The sequence below is a fragment of the Apodemus sylvaticus genome, chromosome 1, assembly GCF_947179515.1.
Source record: "Apodemus sylvaticus chromosome 1, mApoSyl1.1, whole genome shotgun sequence".
In the NCBI taxonomy this organism is placed as follows: Eukaryota; Metazoa; Chordata; class Mammalia; order Rodentia; family Muridae; genus Apodemus; species Apodemus sylvaticus.
Window position 1 is genome coordinate 199532814 of NC_067472.1, and position 14807 is coordinate 199547620.

Below are 14807 nucleotides of genomic sequence, written 5' to 3' on the forward strand. Positions count from 1 at the left end.
TTGAGGCTTTGGGCACAGGGGGAAAGTTCCTGTACAGAACACCAATAGCTTACACTCTAGGATCAAGAATTGACAAATGGGACCTCATAAAACTACAGTTTCTGTAAAGCAAAGGACACTGCCAAAAGGACAAAACATCAACCAACAGATTGGGAAAGGATCTTCACCAACCCTAAATCCAACAGAGAACTAATATCTAATATATACAAAGAACTCAAGAATGTAGAACCCAGAGAACCAAATAACCCTATTAAAAACTGGGGTATAGAGCTAAACAAAGAATTTTCACATGAAGAACTTTGGATGGCTAAGAGCACCTTAAGAAATGTTTGGCATCATTAATCATTAGGAAAATGCAAATCAAAACAACCCTGAGATTTCACCTCACACCAGTCAGAATGGCTAAGGTCAAAAATTCAGGAGACAGCAGGTGTTGGTGAGGATGTGGAGAAAGAGGAACACTCCTCCACTGCTGGTGGGATTGCAAGATGGTGCAACCACTTTGGAAATCAGTCTGGTGGTTCCTCAGAAATCTGGGCATGACAATTCTGGAGGACCCTGTTATACCACTCCTGGGCATATACCCAGAGGATTCCCCAGCATGTAATAAGGACACATGCTCTACTATGTTCATAGCAGACCTATTTGTAGTAACCAGAAGCTGGAAAGAACTCAGGTGTCCCTCAATGGAGGAATGGATACAAAAACTGTGGTATATTTACACAATGGAGTACTATTCAGCCATTAGAAACAATGAATTATGAAATTCTTAGACAAATGAATGGAGCTGGAGAACATCATACTAAGTGAGATAACCCAGTCTCAAAAGATCAATCAAGGTATGTACTCACTGATAAGTGAATATTAACCTAGAAACTTGGAATACCCAAGACATAGTCCACATATTACATGATGTCCAAGAAGAACGGAGGAGTGGTCCCAGGTTCTGGAAAGACTCAGTGCAGCAGTATAGGGGAAAACCAGAACAGGGATGTGGGAAGGGGTAGATGGGGAAACAGGGGGAGGGAAGAAGGCTTATGGGACTTTCGAGGAGTGGGGGTGCCAGAAAAGGGGAAATCATTTGAAATGTAAATAAAGAATACATCGAATAAAAAGAGTCTGCTCCAGCAGAAAGAACTGGGCAGGGGGAAGATTTATTTACTTATTTATTTATTTATTTATTTATTTATTTATTTATTTATTTATTTATTTATTATATGTAAGTACACTGTAGCTGTTTTCAGAAATGCCAGAAAAGGGCACCTGATCACATTACAGATGGTTGTGAGCCACCACGTAGTTGCTGGGATTTGAACTCAGGACCTCTGGAACAGCATTCAGTGCTCTTAACCATTGAGCCACCTCTACTTTACATTTTAAGTACACGTTCATGTGTGTGTGTGTGTGTAATGTTTCTTACACCATGTATTTATAAGGAATATTTAACACAATAATTAGAGAAACAGCTTGTTATCATAAGAAGGAATTTCAAAGTAAGAATCCAGGGGAAATAACATGTCTTACAGCCATGTCCAATCCCTCTATGGTGGGCAAAAGTAAAATTCACCGTCTGGCACCATGTCATCTATTGAGCATGGAGAAGTTCAAAGCACACTGTATGGGCAGGACACAGGGTAGTCTCCCGTGGAACAGAGAGTGTGTTCTCATAAGGAGGGTTGAACACATGTATGATGAATGTGTAGGGGAGCTACTCTCTTTCCATGAAGTTTTACACCAGAAATCTGGGGTTGAAGGTCAGGGTTTGTTCCTTTCTATGTATGTGTAAAGGTTAATCTCTACTTTGATACATTAAAGGGAGGATATTGGAATCAGTATAAAAACTGAGCAATGTTTTTTTTTTAAATCTTTGAAATGTTCTTTGAAAACAATGTTATTTGATTATTATTCACTTCTTTCCAAATCCTCCTCACCTTCCCTACCTGAATAACCTTGTGTCCTTTAAAAAAATGATGTCAAATTTGTGCTGTCCATATTCCTTTAGATGAGTGGCCAACCAGTGGAGAATGGTAGACCTACCAGGTATTACACCCTTAAAGTAAACCAACCTTCTGCCAGCAGCTTACAGCAGCCAATAGTTCCTCAGCATAATCGAGACTTTGTGCTCATGACCCTGTCCTTACTGGCATTTGGTTTGGCTTGAGTGTGTATAGGTCTTGTGCATGCTGTCACAACCACTGTGATTTCATATGTGCAACTGCCCATTGTATCCAGAAAATACTATTTCTTTGTAGTCACTCATTACCTGGATTTTATTGTCTTCCCCTTTTTTATCATTTACTCTAGAGCCCTGGAAGGAGGGTTGTGATATAGATGTCTCATTTAGGACTAAACATTTGTCGTCTCTTATTTTCTTCACCTTAACACGATGTAGGCCTTTGTGTTCATCATCACCTACTGCAAAAATAAGCTTCTGTGATGAGAGTTGAAATATAAATTAATCTATGAGTATAAGATACTAGGATTCAATTAAATTCTATGTTTATTTAGCAGATGAACAGTAAGTAGTAGGTTCTCTTTTAGAATATACAACCTAAACACAAGACCTTGCCTGTTAATGGTGCCAGGTATGGGTTTCATTTTATGGAGTGTACCTTAAATCCTACCAGAAAATGGTTGCTTGTTCCCACAATTGTTTGTGCCATTGTCAAACCAGTGGGCATGTCTTGGCAAGCAAGTCATTATTGTCTTCAGTGTTCATATCTAAGTAGGATTGGTGACGGTCTTATTCAGTAGTTTATATAGCATCTTTCAGTACCATAAACTGTAGCCACTAGGATCAAAGCATCCATGTTGGTACCAGCTTGATTTCTCTGTGTTTTTTGTGATGTTAGATTGTGATATCTTCAGCAATAGGGTCTCACTGCTAAGTTTTAGAGGACAACTAAGAACATTGGCAATAACCTATAAAGTTTGAGTGTCTATGAAATCTCACTGGCCAACAGTCTCAAAAGAGATAACTCATGTTTGGCATTGGCATTTTTAGTTGTTAGCTTGTAGTGTCTAGAACACATGTTCTGAACTTGTCCATTTGTAGTGTAACTCCAGAACTCTTTATGAATTTTTTATTTAACATGTATGAGTGTTTTTATGGTCTGCATGTATGTCTATGCACAATGTATGTGCTTGGTGCTTATGGAAGCCAGAGAAGGTGTTAGATGCTCTGGAACTAGAGTTACAGATGGCTGTGAGCCACCATGTGTGTGTTGGGAATGGAATGCAGGTAATCTGAAAGAGAAGTCAGTGCTCTTCATTGAGCTGTCTCTTAAGCCCTTTACCCTCTCTTTATGTGCATGTACATCTATATCTTAGGAAGCCTGGTTTCCATATGATTCTTTCAGAAAGTCAGTAGTGTTAGTTATTCCTCACTTTATTTTCTCTTCTAGCCTTCCTTTTTTACCCCATTTAACCCTTTATAGAGTTGTTTTATCTCCCCCCTCCTTGAAAATGTGCTCATCATTAATAATGGCCCCTTACTAGTTGTCTGACCTTTATGTGTACTACAAATGAGACACAGATGTTTGAAGATTCAAGCTAATATTCACAAATGATTAAACACCTGATGTTTGACTTCTGGGTTTGGTTTACCTCACTTAGAATGTTTATAACTCCCTCTATTTACCTGTTCTCTTAGTCACTGTATATCTATGTGAAGAGGCACCAAGGCCAAGGCAACTCTGATAAAAGAAAGCATTTAATTGGGGGCTGGCATACACTTTCAGAAACTTTGTCCATATCATCATGGCAGGGAGTATGGTGGCAAGCAGGCTTGGTTCTGGAAAACTACATTCTAATGTTCAAGGAGTTAAAGAAAAAGAGAGAAAGAGAGAGGGGAGGAGAGAGACAGACAGAGATTGGGTCTGGTAATGTGGTTTTGAAACTTCAAAGCCCAATCTAGTAACTCACTTTCATCTGCAAGGCCACACACACTCCAAGTAAAGTCACATCTTCAAAACTTTTGAAATAGTGCCATTCTGTAATCAATAAGCATTCATACCTTGGGGTGACTCTTACCAAACATGTGAAAGATCTGTATGACAAGAACTTCAAGACTGAAGAAGGAAATGGAAGAAGACCTCAAAAAATGGGAAAACCTCCCATGCTCATGGATCGGCAGGATCAATATAGTTAAAATGGCCATTTTGCCAAAAGCAATATACAGATTCAGTGCAATACCCATCAAAATCCCAACTCAATTCTTCACAGAATTAGAAAGAGCAATTCTCAAATTCATCTGGAATAACAAAAAAACCAGGATAGCTAAAACTATTCTCAGCAACAAAAGAAATTCTGGGGGAATCAGTATCCCTGACCTCAAGCAATACTACAGAGCAATAGTGTTAAAAACTGCATGGTATTGGTACAGTGACAGGCAGGAGGATCAATGGAACAGGATTGAAGATCCAGAAATGAACCCACACACCTATGGCCACTTGATCCTCGACAAAGGGGCTGAAAACATCCAATGGAAAAAAGATAGCCTTTTCAACAAATGGTGCTGGTTCAACTGGAGGTCAGCATGCAGAAGAATGCGAATTGATCCATCCTTGTCTCCTTGTACTAAGCTCAAATCCAAATGGATCAAGGACCTCCACATAAAGCCAGACACTCTGAAGCTAATAGAAAAGAAACTGGGGAGGACCCTTGAGGACATCGGTACAGGGAGAAAGTTTCTGAACAGAACACCAATAGCATATGCTCTAAGATCAATAATTGACAAATGGGACCTCATAAAATTACAAAGTTTCTGTAAGGCAAAGGACACCATCAAAAGGACAAATCGGCAACCAACAAATTGGGAAAAGATCTTCACCAATCCTACATCAGATAGAGGGCTAATATCCAATATATATAAAGAACTCAAGAAGTTAGACTCCAGAAAACCAAACAACCCTATTAAAAAATGGGGTACAGAGTTAAACAAAGAATTCTCACCTGAAGAACTTCGGATGGTGGAGAAGCATCTTAAAAAATGCTCAACTTCATTAGTCATTAGGGAAATGTAAAATCAAAACAACCCTGAGATTTCATCTTACACCAGTCAGAATGGCTAAGATTAAAAATTCAGGAGACAGCAGGTGTTGGTGAGGATGTGGAGAAAGAGGAACACTCCTCCACTGCTGGTGGGGTTGCAAATTGGTACAACCACTCTGGAAATCAGTCTGGCGGTTCCTCCGAAAACTGGGCACCTCACTTCCAGAAGATCCTGCTATACCACTCCTGGGCATGTACCCAAAAGATTCCCCAGCATGTAATAAGGATACATGCTCCACTATGTTCATAGCAGCCCTATTTATAATTACCAGAAGCTGGAAAGAACCCAGGTATCCCTCAACAGAAGAGTGGATGCAAAAAATGTGGTATATATACACAATGGAGTACTATACAGCCATTAGAAACAATGAATTCATGAAATTCTTAGGCAAATGGATGGAGCTAGAGAACATCATACTAAGTGAGGTAACCCAGACTCAAAAGATGAATCATGGTATGCACTCACTAATAAGTGGATATTAACCTAGAAAACTGGAATACCCAAAACATAATCCACACATCAAATGAGGTACAAAAAGAACAAAGGAGTGGCCCCTTGTTCTGGAAAGACTCAGTGAAGCAGTATAGGGCAAAACCAGAACGGGGAAGTGGGAAGGGGTGAGAAGGGGGCTTATGGGACTTTTGGGGAGTGGGGGGCTAGAAAAGGGGAAACCATTGGAAATGTAAATAAAAAATATATCGAATAAAAAAAACAACAAAAAATAAGCATTCAAATATATGGACCTGTGGGGGCTACCTTTTCTTTAATTTCTTTTTGTTTCATTTAATTATTTCTTTAATTTATTGAATATCATCTTCATTTACATTGCCCATGGTAAAGACTTTCCTGATTTCCCACTTACCCAAAGACACCAAACTTCTCTGGTGAGAAGTCTGGTGTAATTCTGATAGGTCTGCCTTTATAAGTTACTTGAACTTTTTCTCTTACTACTTTTAATATTCTTTGTTTAGTGCATTTGGTGTTTTGGTTATTATGTGATAGGAGGAATTTCTGTTCTGGTCCAGCCTGTTTGGAGTTCTGTAGGCTTCTTGTATGTTCATGGGCATCTCTTTCTTTAGGTTAGGGAAGTTTTTTTCTATAAATTTGTTGAGGATATTTGCTGGCCCTTTACATTGTAAATCCTTGCTCTCTTCTATGCCTATAATCCTTAGGTTTGGTCTTCTCATTGTGTCCTGGATTTCCTGGATAATTTGGGTTACAAGCTTTTTGCATTTTCTATGGCGGTTGAGTCAATGTTTTCTATGGTATCTTCAGCACCTGAGATTCTTTCTTCTATCTCTTGTAGTCTGTTGTTGATGCTTACATCTATGACTCCCAAATTCTTTCCAAGGTTTTCTATCTCCAGAGATGTCTCACTTTGCGTTTTTTTGTTTGTTTGTTTGTTTGTTTGTTTGTTTCTACTTCCATTTTTTACATCCTGGATAGTTTAGTTCAGTTCTTTCATTTGTTTGTTTGTGTTTTCCTGAAATTTTTAAGGGCTTTTTGTTTTCCCTCTTTAATGGCATCTACTTGTTGACCCATGTTCTCCTGTGTTTCTTTAAATGATTTTTGTGTTTCCTCTTTAAGAGCTTCTACCTGTTGACCCATGTTCTTTTGTATTTCTTCAAGGGAGTTATTTATCTCCTTGATGTCCTCTGTCAGCATCATGTGATGTGATTTTAAATCCAGCTCTTACTTTTCTGGTGTGTTGGGGTATCCAGTACTTGCTCTTGTGGGAAAACTGGGTTTGGATGGTACCATGTTGCCTTGGTTTCTGTTGGTAATGATCTTGCATTTGCCTTTTGCCATCTAGTTATCTCTGGTGTTAGCTGGTCTTGTTGTCTCTAACTTCTCTGGTCTGCAGGCCTGTGTTTCTGTATTCCTGGGATTCCCTTTCTCTCAAATGCCCTGCATACAGCTGATTCTCCAGGAAGTGTCAGGAGATGGGATCTTCCTTGTGGCAGATTTGGTAAGAGTCGAATGCCTTGCAGGTTGCTAGTTCTCAAATGTTCTGCTGATGCCGGTTCTCAAATGCCCTACTGCTGCCAATTCTCTAGAAAGTATTAGGAAGTAGGATCTTTCCCATGGCAGAAGTGGCGTGGATCTACCACATCCAATGGAATGGGGCAGTGGCAGGGGAGGATGGAGGGGTTGAAGGGATGGAAGGGGATTGGTGATCTGGAGTTTGCTGAGAAGTGAGTCCCAGAGCAGCTCTGGGCCTCTTAGGGGAGGTGTAGTTCTTAACGAATGCCCTGCTCATGCCATTTCTCTAGAAAGTATGAGGAACTAGGTTCTTCCTTGTGGCAGAAGTGTCTCTGGTCTACCATATGCAAAGGTTTTTCATTTATTTACATTACAAATGTCCCTCTTCCCAGTCCCACCTTCAAGAGTTCCTAATCCCATCTCCCCTTCCCTTTATGGGGGTCATTTTTATTCAAACTACCACATCAGTGCATTTCATAATTGTATATTTTTTAAGAGTTCAATAATATTCCATTGTGTAAATATATGACATTACTAGAATATATAAAGAGCTAAAAAAATTCAAAAATTATGAAACTAAACAACCCTATTTAAAATAATGAGGCATAGAACTAAACAATTCTCTCTCTCTCTCTCTCTCTCTCTCTCTCTCTCTCTTTCTCTCTCTCTCTCTCTCTCTCACACACACACACACACACACACACTTTTTTCATTTTATTTTTATTTTTTCATGCTAAGTTTCTCTGTAGCCTTCACTGCCTTGAACTTGTTTTGTAGACCAGGCTGGCCTAAAACTCAGAGATTCACCTGTCTCTGCCTCTCCAGTGGTGAGACTAAAGGCATGCACCACCACACCGGATGATCCTCTTATACCACTCCTGGGCATATACTCAGAGAATTCCCCGGCATGCAATAAGGACACATGCTCCACTATGTTCATCGCAGCCTTATTTATAATAGCCAGAAGCTGGAAAGAACCCAGATGTCCCTCAGTGGAGGAATGGATACAGAAAATGTGGTGTATTTACACAATGAAATACTACTCAGGAATTAAAAATAATGAATTCATGAAATTTTTAGGCAAATGGTTAGAACTGGAAAATATCATCCTAAGTGAGGTAACCCAATCACAAAAGAATACACATGGAATGCAGTAACTGATATGTGGATATTAATTAGCCCAGAAGCTCTGAATACTCAAAACACAATTAACATATCAAATGATTCCCAGGAAGAAGGAAGGAGAGGGCTCTGGTCCTGGAAAGGCTTGATGCTGCATTGTAGGGGAGTACCAGGACAGAGAAATGGGAGGGGGTGATTGGGGAATGGGCAGAGGGAAGAAGGCTTATGGGACATATGAGGAGGGGGAACCAAAAAGGGGGAAATCATTTGGAATGTAAACAAAGAATATAGAAAAGAAAAAAAGAATTATACCAGATTTCTCACCAGAAATTATGAAGGCTATAAGATCTTGCACAGATCTCATACAGACCCTAAGAGAACATAAATGTCAGCCCAGACTACTATGTCCAGCAAAACTCTCAATTACCATAGATGGAGAGAACATTCCATGACAAAATCAAATTTATACAATATCTTTCCACAAACCCAGCACATCAAAGGATAATGGATGCAAAATACCAATACAACACTGGAAACTACACCATAGAAAAAGCAATGAAGTAATCTTCTTTCAACAAATACAAAAGAAGATAGCCACACAAACAGTTCACCTTTAACTAAGAACGTAACAGGAAGCAACAATCACCTCTTCATAATATCTCTTAACATCAATGGTCTCAATTCCCCAATAAAGAGACATAGACTAACAAACTGGATACATAAACAGGACCCAACATTTTGCTGCATACAAGAAACTCACCTCAGTGACAAAGACACTCATTACCTCAGAGAGTCCAAGGTTGGAAAAAATTACCAAGCAAATAGTCCTAAGAAACAAGCTGGAGTGGCTATACTTATATCAGATAAAATTGAATTTCAACCAAAAGTTGTCAAAAATAAAGCAGTATACTTCATACTTATCAAAGGAAAAATCTACCAAGATGAACTCTCAATTCTGAACACATATGCTCCAAATCCAAGGGCACCCACATTCATAAAAGAAACTTTACTAAAGCTTAAAGCCCACATTGCAGCCCACACAATTATAGTGGGAAACTTCAACACCCCACTCTCAACAATGGACAAATCATGTAATTAGAAACTAAACAGAGATACCGTGAAACTAACTGAAGTTATGGACCAAATGGATCTAGCAGATATTTATAGAACATTCTACCCTAAAGCAAAAAAAAAAAAAGTACCTTCCTCTCAGCACCTCATGGTACCTTCTCCCAAATTGACAATATAATTGATCACAAAACAGGCCTCAACAGATACATGAATATTGAAATAATTCCATGCACCTTATCAGATCACCATGGCCTAAGGCTGGTCTTGAGTTCAAATAAAATAAAGAGAAAACACACATACACAAGGACATTGAACAGTGCTCTACTCAATGATAGCTTGGTCAAGGAAGAAATAAAGAAAGAAATTAAAGACTTTTTAGAATTCAATGAAAATGAAGATACATCATACCAAAATTTAAGGGACACAATGAAAGTAGTGCTAAGAAGAAAGCTCATAGCTGTAAGTGCCTCCAAAAAGTAATTGGAGAGAGCTTACTGTAGTAACTTGACAACACACCTCAAAGCTCTAGAACAAAAAGAACCAAATACACCCAAGAGGAGTAGATGGCAGGAAATAATCAAACTCAAGACTGAAATCAACGAAATAGAAACAACAACAACAACAAAAAAAAAAATACAAAGAATCAACAAAACCAAGACTGGTTCTTTGAGAAATCAACAAGATAGATAAACCCTTAGCCAGACTAACCAGAGGGCTCAGGAGCACTACCCAGATTAATGAATCAGAAGTGAAAAGGCAGATATAAAAACAGAAACTCTGGACACTCAAACAAAATCATCAGATTTACAAGAGCTTATACTCAACAAAATTGGAAAATCTAGACGAAATGGACAATTTTCTAGGCACATACCAGGTGCCAACGTTAAAACGGGATCAGATAAACGATCTAAATAGTCTCATAAGTCCTGAGAAAATAGAAGCAGTTGGTAATAGTCTCCCAACAAAAAAAAAAAAGCCCAGGACCATATGGATTCAGTGGGGAATTCTATCAGATCTTCAAAGAAGAGCTAATAACAATACTCCTCAAACTATTCCACAAAATAGAAACACAAGGAACACTAACAAATTCATTCTATGAAGCCACAATAATGCTTATACCTAAACCAAATAAAGACCAAGCACTGAAAGAGAACTTGAGACCAATTTCTCTTATGAACATTGATGCAAAATTCTCAACAAAATTCTGGCCAACCAAATCCAGGAATGCATCAAAACAATAATCCACCACGATCAAGTAGACTTCATCCCAGGGATGCAGGGATGGTCCAATATACAGAAATCAATCAATGTAATACACTGAATAAACAAACTCAAAGAAAAAGACCACATGGCCATTTTATTAGATGCTGAAAAAGCTTTTGACAAAATCCAGTATCCCTTCATGAGAAAAGTGTTGGAAAGATAAGGAATTCAAGGCCCATACCTAAACATAGTGAAAGCAATATACTGCAAATCTGTAGCTAACATCAAACTAAATGGAGAGAAACTTGAACCAACCCCACTAAAATCAGGGACCAGAAAAGGCTGCCTGCTCTCTCCCTGTCTATTCAATATAGTACTTGAAGTCCTATTCAGAGCAATTAGACAACAAAAGGATGTCAAAGTTATACAAATTGGAAGGGAAGATGTCAAAGTATTAAAATTTGCAGATGATATGATCGTATAGTTAAGAGATCCCAAAAATTCTGCCAAAGAACTCTAAAGCAGATAAACAACTTCAGAAAAGTGGCTGGAAATAAAATTAACTCAACTAAATCGTAGCCTTCCTCTAATCAAAGGATAAACAGTCTGAGAAAGAAATTAGGGAAATGACACCCTTCACAAAAGTCACAAATAACATTACATACTTTGCTGTGATTCTAACCAACCAAGTGAAAGATCTATATGACAAGAACTTCAAGACTCTGAAGAAAGAAAGCATAGAAGATCTCAGAAGATGGAAGGATCTCCAATGCTCATGGACTGGAAGGATAAATATAGTAAAAAATGGCCATCTTGCCAAAAGCAATCAACAGATTCAATGCAATCCCCATCAAAATTCCAAATCAAGTCTTCATAGAGCTAGAAAAAGCAATCTGCAAATTCATTTAGAACAACAAAAAACACAGGATAGCAAAAACTATTCTCCAAAACAAAAGATCTCTTGGGAGAATCACCATCCCTAACCCCAAGCTCTACGAGAGAGCAATAGTGATAATAACTGTATGGTATTAGTACAGAGACAGGCAGGAAGATCAATGGAATAGAATTGAAGGCCCATATATGAACCCACACCCCTATGGTCACTTGATATTTGACAAAGGAGCTAAAAACATCCAGTGGAAAAAAGACAACATTTTTAAGAAATCGTTCTGGATCAATTGGAGGTTAGCATGCAGAAAAATGCAAATCAACCCATTCTTATCTCCTTGTACAAAGCTCAAGTCCAAGTGGATCAAGGACCTCCACATAAAACTAGATACACTGAAGCTTATAGAGGAGAAATCGGGGGGGGGGGGGGGGAGAGAAACTTGAACACATGGGCACAGGGGAAATTTTCCTGAATAGAACACCAATGGATTATGCTCTAAGAACAAGAATTGACAAATGGGACCTCATGAAACTAAAAAGCTTCTGTAGGGCAAAGGATACTGTCAATAGGACAAAATGGAAACCAACAGATTGGGAAAAGTTCTTTACCAATCCTACATTCAATTGTCTGATATCCAATATATACAAAGAACTCAAGAAGGTAGACACTAGACAATCAAATAACCCTAATAAAAAATGGGGTACAGAACTAAACAGGGAATTCTCAACTGAGGAAACTCGAATGGCTCTGAAGCATTTAAAGAAATGTTCAACATCCTTAGTTATCAGGGAAATGCAAATCAAAACAACCCTGAGATTCCACCTCACACAAGTCAGAATGGCTAAGATGAAAAACTCAGGGGACAGCAGATCCTGAAGAGGATGTGGAGAAAGAGGAACAGTTATCCATTGCTGGTGGAATTGCAAGCTGGTACAATCACTCTGGAAATCAGTTTGCTGTTTCCTCAGAGAATTCGACATAGTACTACCTGAGGACCCAGCTATACCACTCCTGGGCATATACCAAGAAGATGCCCCAACATGTAATAAGGACATATGGTCCACTATGTTCATAGCTGCCTTATTTATGATAACCAGAAGCTGGGAAGAACCCATATGTCCTTCAGCAGAGGAATGGATACAGAAATTGTGATACATTTACACAATGGATCTACTCATCAATTAAAAACAATGAATTCATGGAATTCTTAGGCGAATGGATAGAACTAGAAAGTGTCATCCTAAAAAATAATAATAAATTAAATAATAGAAAGTGTCATTCTGAGTGAGGTAACCCAATCACAAAAGAACATACATGGTATGTGGTCACAGATAAATGATTATTACTGAAAGGAGCCTGCTATGGTTGCCTTTTGGAGGGGCCCTGCCAGAACCTTATAAATACAGAGGCAAATATTAGCAGCCAACCATTGGACTGATCATGGGGTTCACAATGGAGGAGTTGGAGGGCAGACTGGAGGAGTGGGGTGGTTGTACCCCCATTGGAAGAACGATGATGTCGGCCAACCAGACCCCCCAGGACTCCCAGGGACTAAGCCATCAACTAAGGGTTACACATGGTTCTAGCCAAAAGAGTGGCAGAGGAATGCCTTGTCGGGTATCAGTAGGAGGAAAGGCCCTTGGTCCTGTGAAGGCTCAATAGGCCCCGGTGTGGGGAAATCAAGTGGGGGTCATGGAAGTGGGTTGGGTGGAGGAGTATATTCTTGGAGGCAGGGTGTGGGAGAATGGGTTGGCAGTTTTCAGGGTGGGGGAAAACCGGGAATGAGTATAACCTTTGAAATGTAAATGAAGAATAAATTCAATTTAAAAATCAAAAAGAAAAAAGAAGAGGGGGCCAGCATTGCTTAGGTGAAATCTTCTGGGAAGTGCTTTCTGAGAGCATATAGGCTGTGTTCTAGAGATAGCCATGGTTGTACTTTGTGCTATGGCTGGACATGGTAGTGTTTAAGAGTCACCCAGATGGTACTGGTTTTGAAGTCATGAAGGGGTCATGAAGAGCAGCTGAGCCTCGGCACTGTGTGAAGTCATGGAAGGCCACTGGTGAAGGTGCAACCTCAGTTGCAATTGATGGCCTAGGACTGAAGGGGTCATGCATAGGAGTTGATGCTTGGCACCATGAAAAGAGCCTATGAGAGGCTATTGGTGAAGTCTAGTTACAGTGGAAGACAGCAGTGTTTTTGGGTTGTCAGTGCCATGAGATGACCACCAAGAACAGCAGCAGGAGTGGAGTATAGGCAGCTGGAGCCTAGAAGACAAGGTGTATGCTACAAAGGGCAGAGCTGGAGAAGTGATCCAAGCCCTTGGAGGAGCCTGGAAGATCATGAGTTGGATCACAGACATTCAACCATTGGAGTTTGAGTTTTGCTTTTGATTGTGACTGTGCCCTGATATTTTTACCTCTTGAAGGAAGGAAGTATTTTAGTGGAGCCCAGTTAAGAGACTGAATTTTTAAAAGACTTTGAATTTTTAAAGATATTGGACATTTTTAAGGGATTGAACTTTTTTTTTTTGATTTGGTTTATTTGAGACAGGGTTTCTCTGTATAGCCCTGGCTGTCCTGGAACTCACTTTGTAGACCAGGCTGGCCTCGAACTCAGAAATCAGCCTGTCTCTGCCTCCCAGAGTGCTGGGATTACAAGCGTGCACCACCACCGCCCAGAGGGATTGAACTTTTTTTTTATTCGATATATTTTTTATTTACATTTCAAATGATTTCCCCTTTTCTAGCCCCCCACTCCCCGAAAGTCCCGTAAGCCCCCTTCTCTCCCCCTGTCCTCCCACCCACCCCTTCCCACTTCCCCGTTCTGGTTTTGCCGAATACTGTTTCACTACTGTGGGACATTTAAAGTTATTTAGATCTTGGGGTTGAATAAGAAAGTAAAGGTTGAGGCTTAATCGTGATGTGCTTGTATGTCAAGTTGACAAGGGGTCAATTGTATGGGCTGGTTTTGTGTGTTAACTTGACCCAGGCTAGAGTTATCACAGAGAAAGGAGCTTCAGTTAGGGAAGTGCCTCCATGAGATCCAGCTGTGGGGCATTTTCTCTATTAGTGATCAAGGGGGGAGGGCCCCTTGTGGGTGGTACTACCTTTAGGCTGGTGCTCTTGGGTTCTATAAGAGAGCAGGCTGAGCAAGGCAAGGGAAGCAAGCCAGTAAGGAATATCCCTCCATGGCCTCTGCATCAGCTCCTGCTTCCTGACCTGCTTGAATTCCAGTCCTGACTTCCTTTAGTGATGAACAGCAATGTGGAAGTGTAAGCTCAATAAACCCTTTCCTCCCCAACTTGCTTCTTGGTCATGATGTTTGTACAGGAATAGAAACCCTGACTAAGACAATGAGTAAAATAAATACTTCTCAAAGTGTCAACATAAAAAAAAACTTTGGAACAAAATCCATCCTCAACCTACCTACCTACCTATGTATCTATTTTTATCTATTTATCTTTGTGTGTACAGGAATGTGCGTAT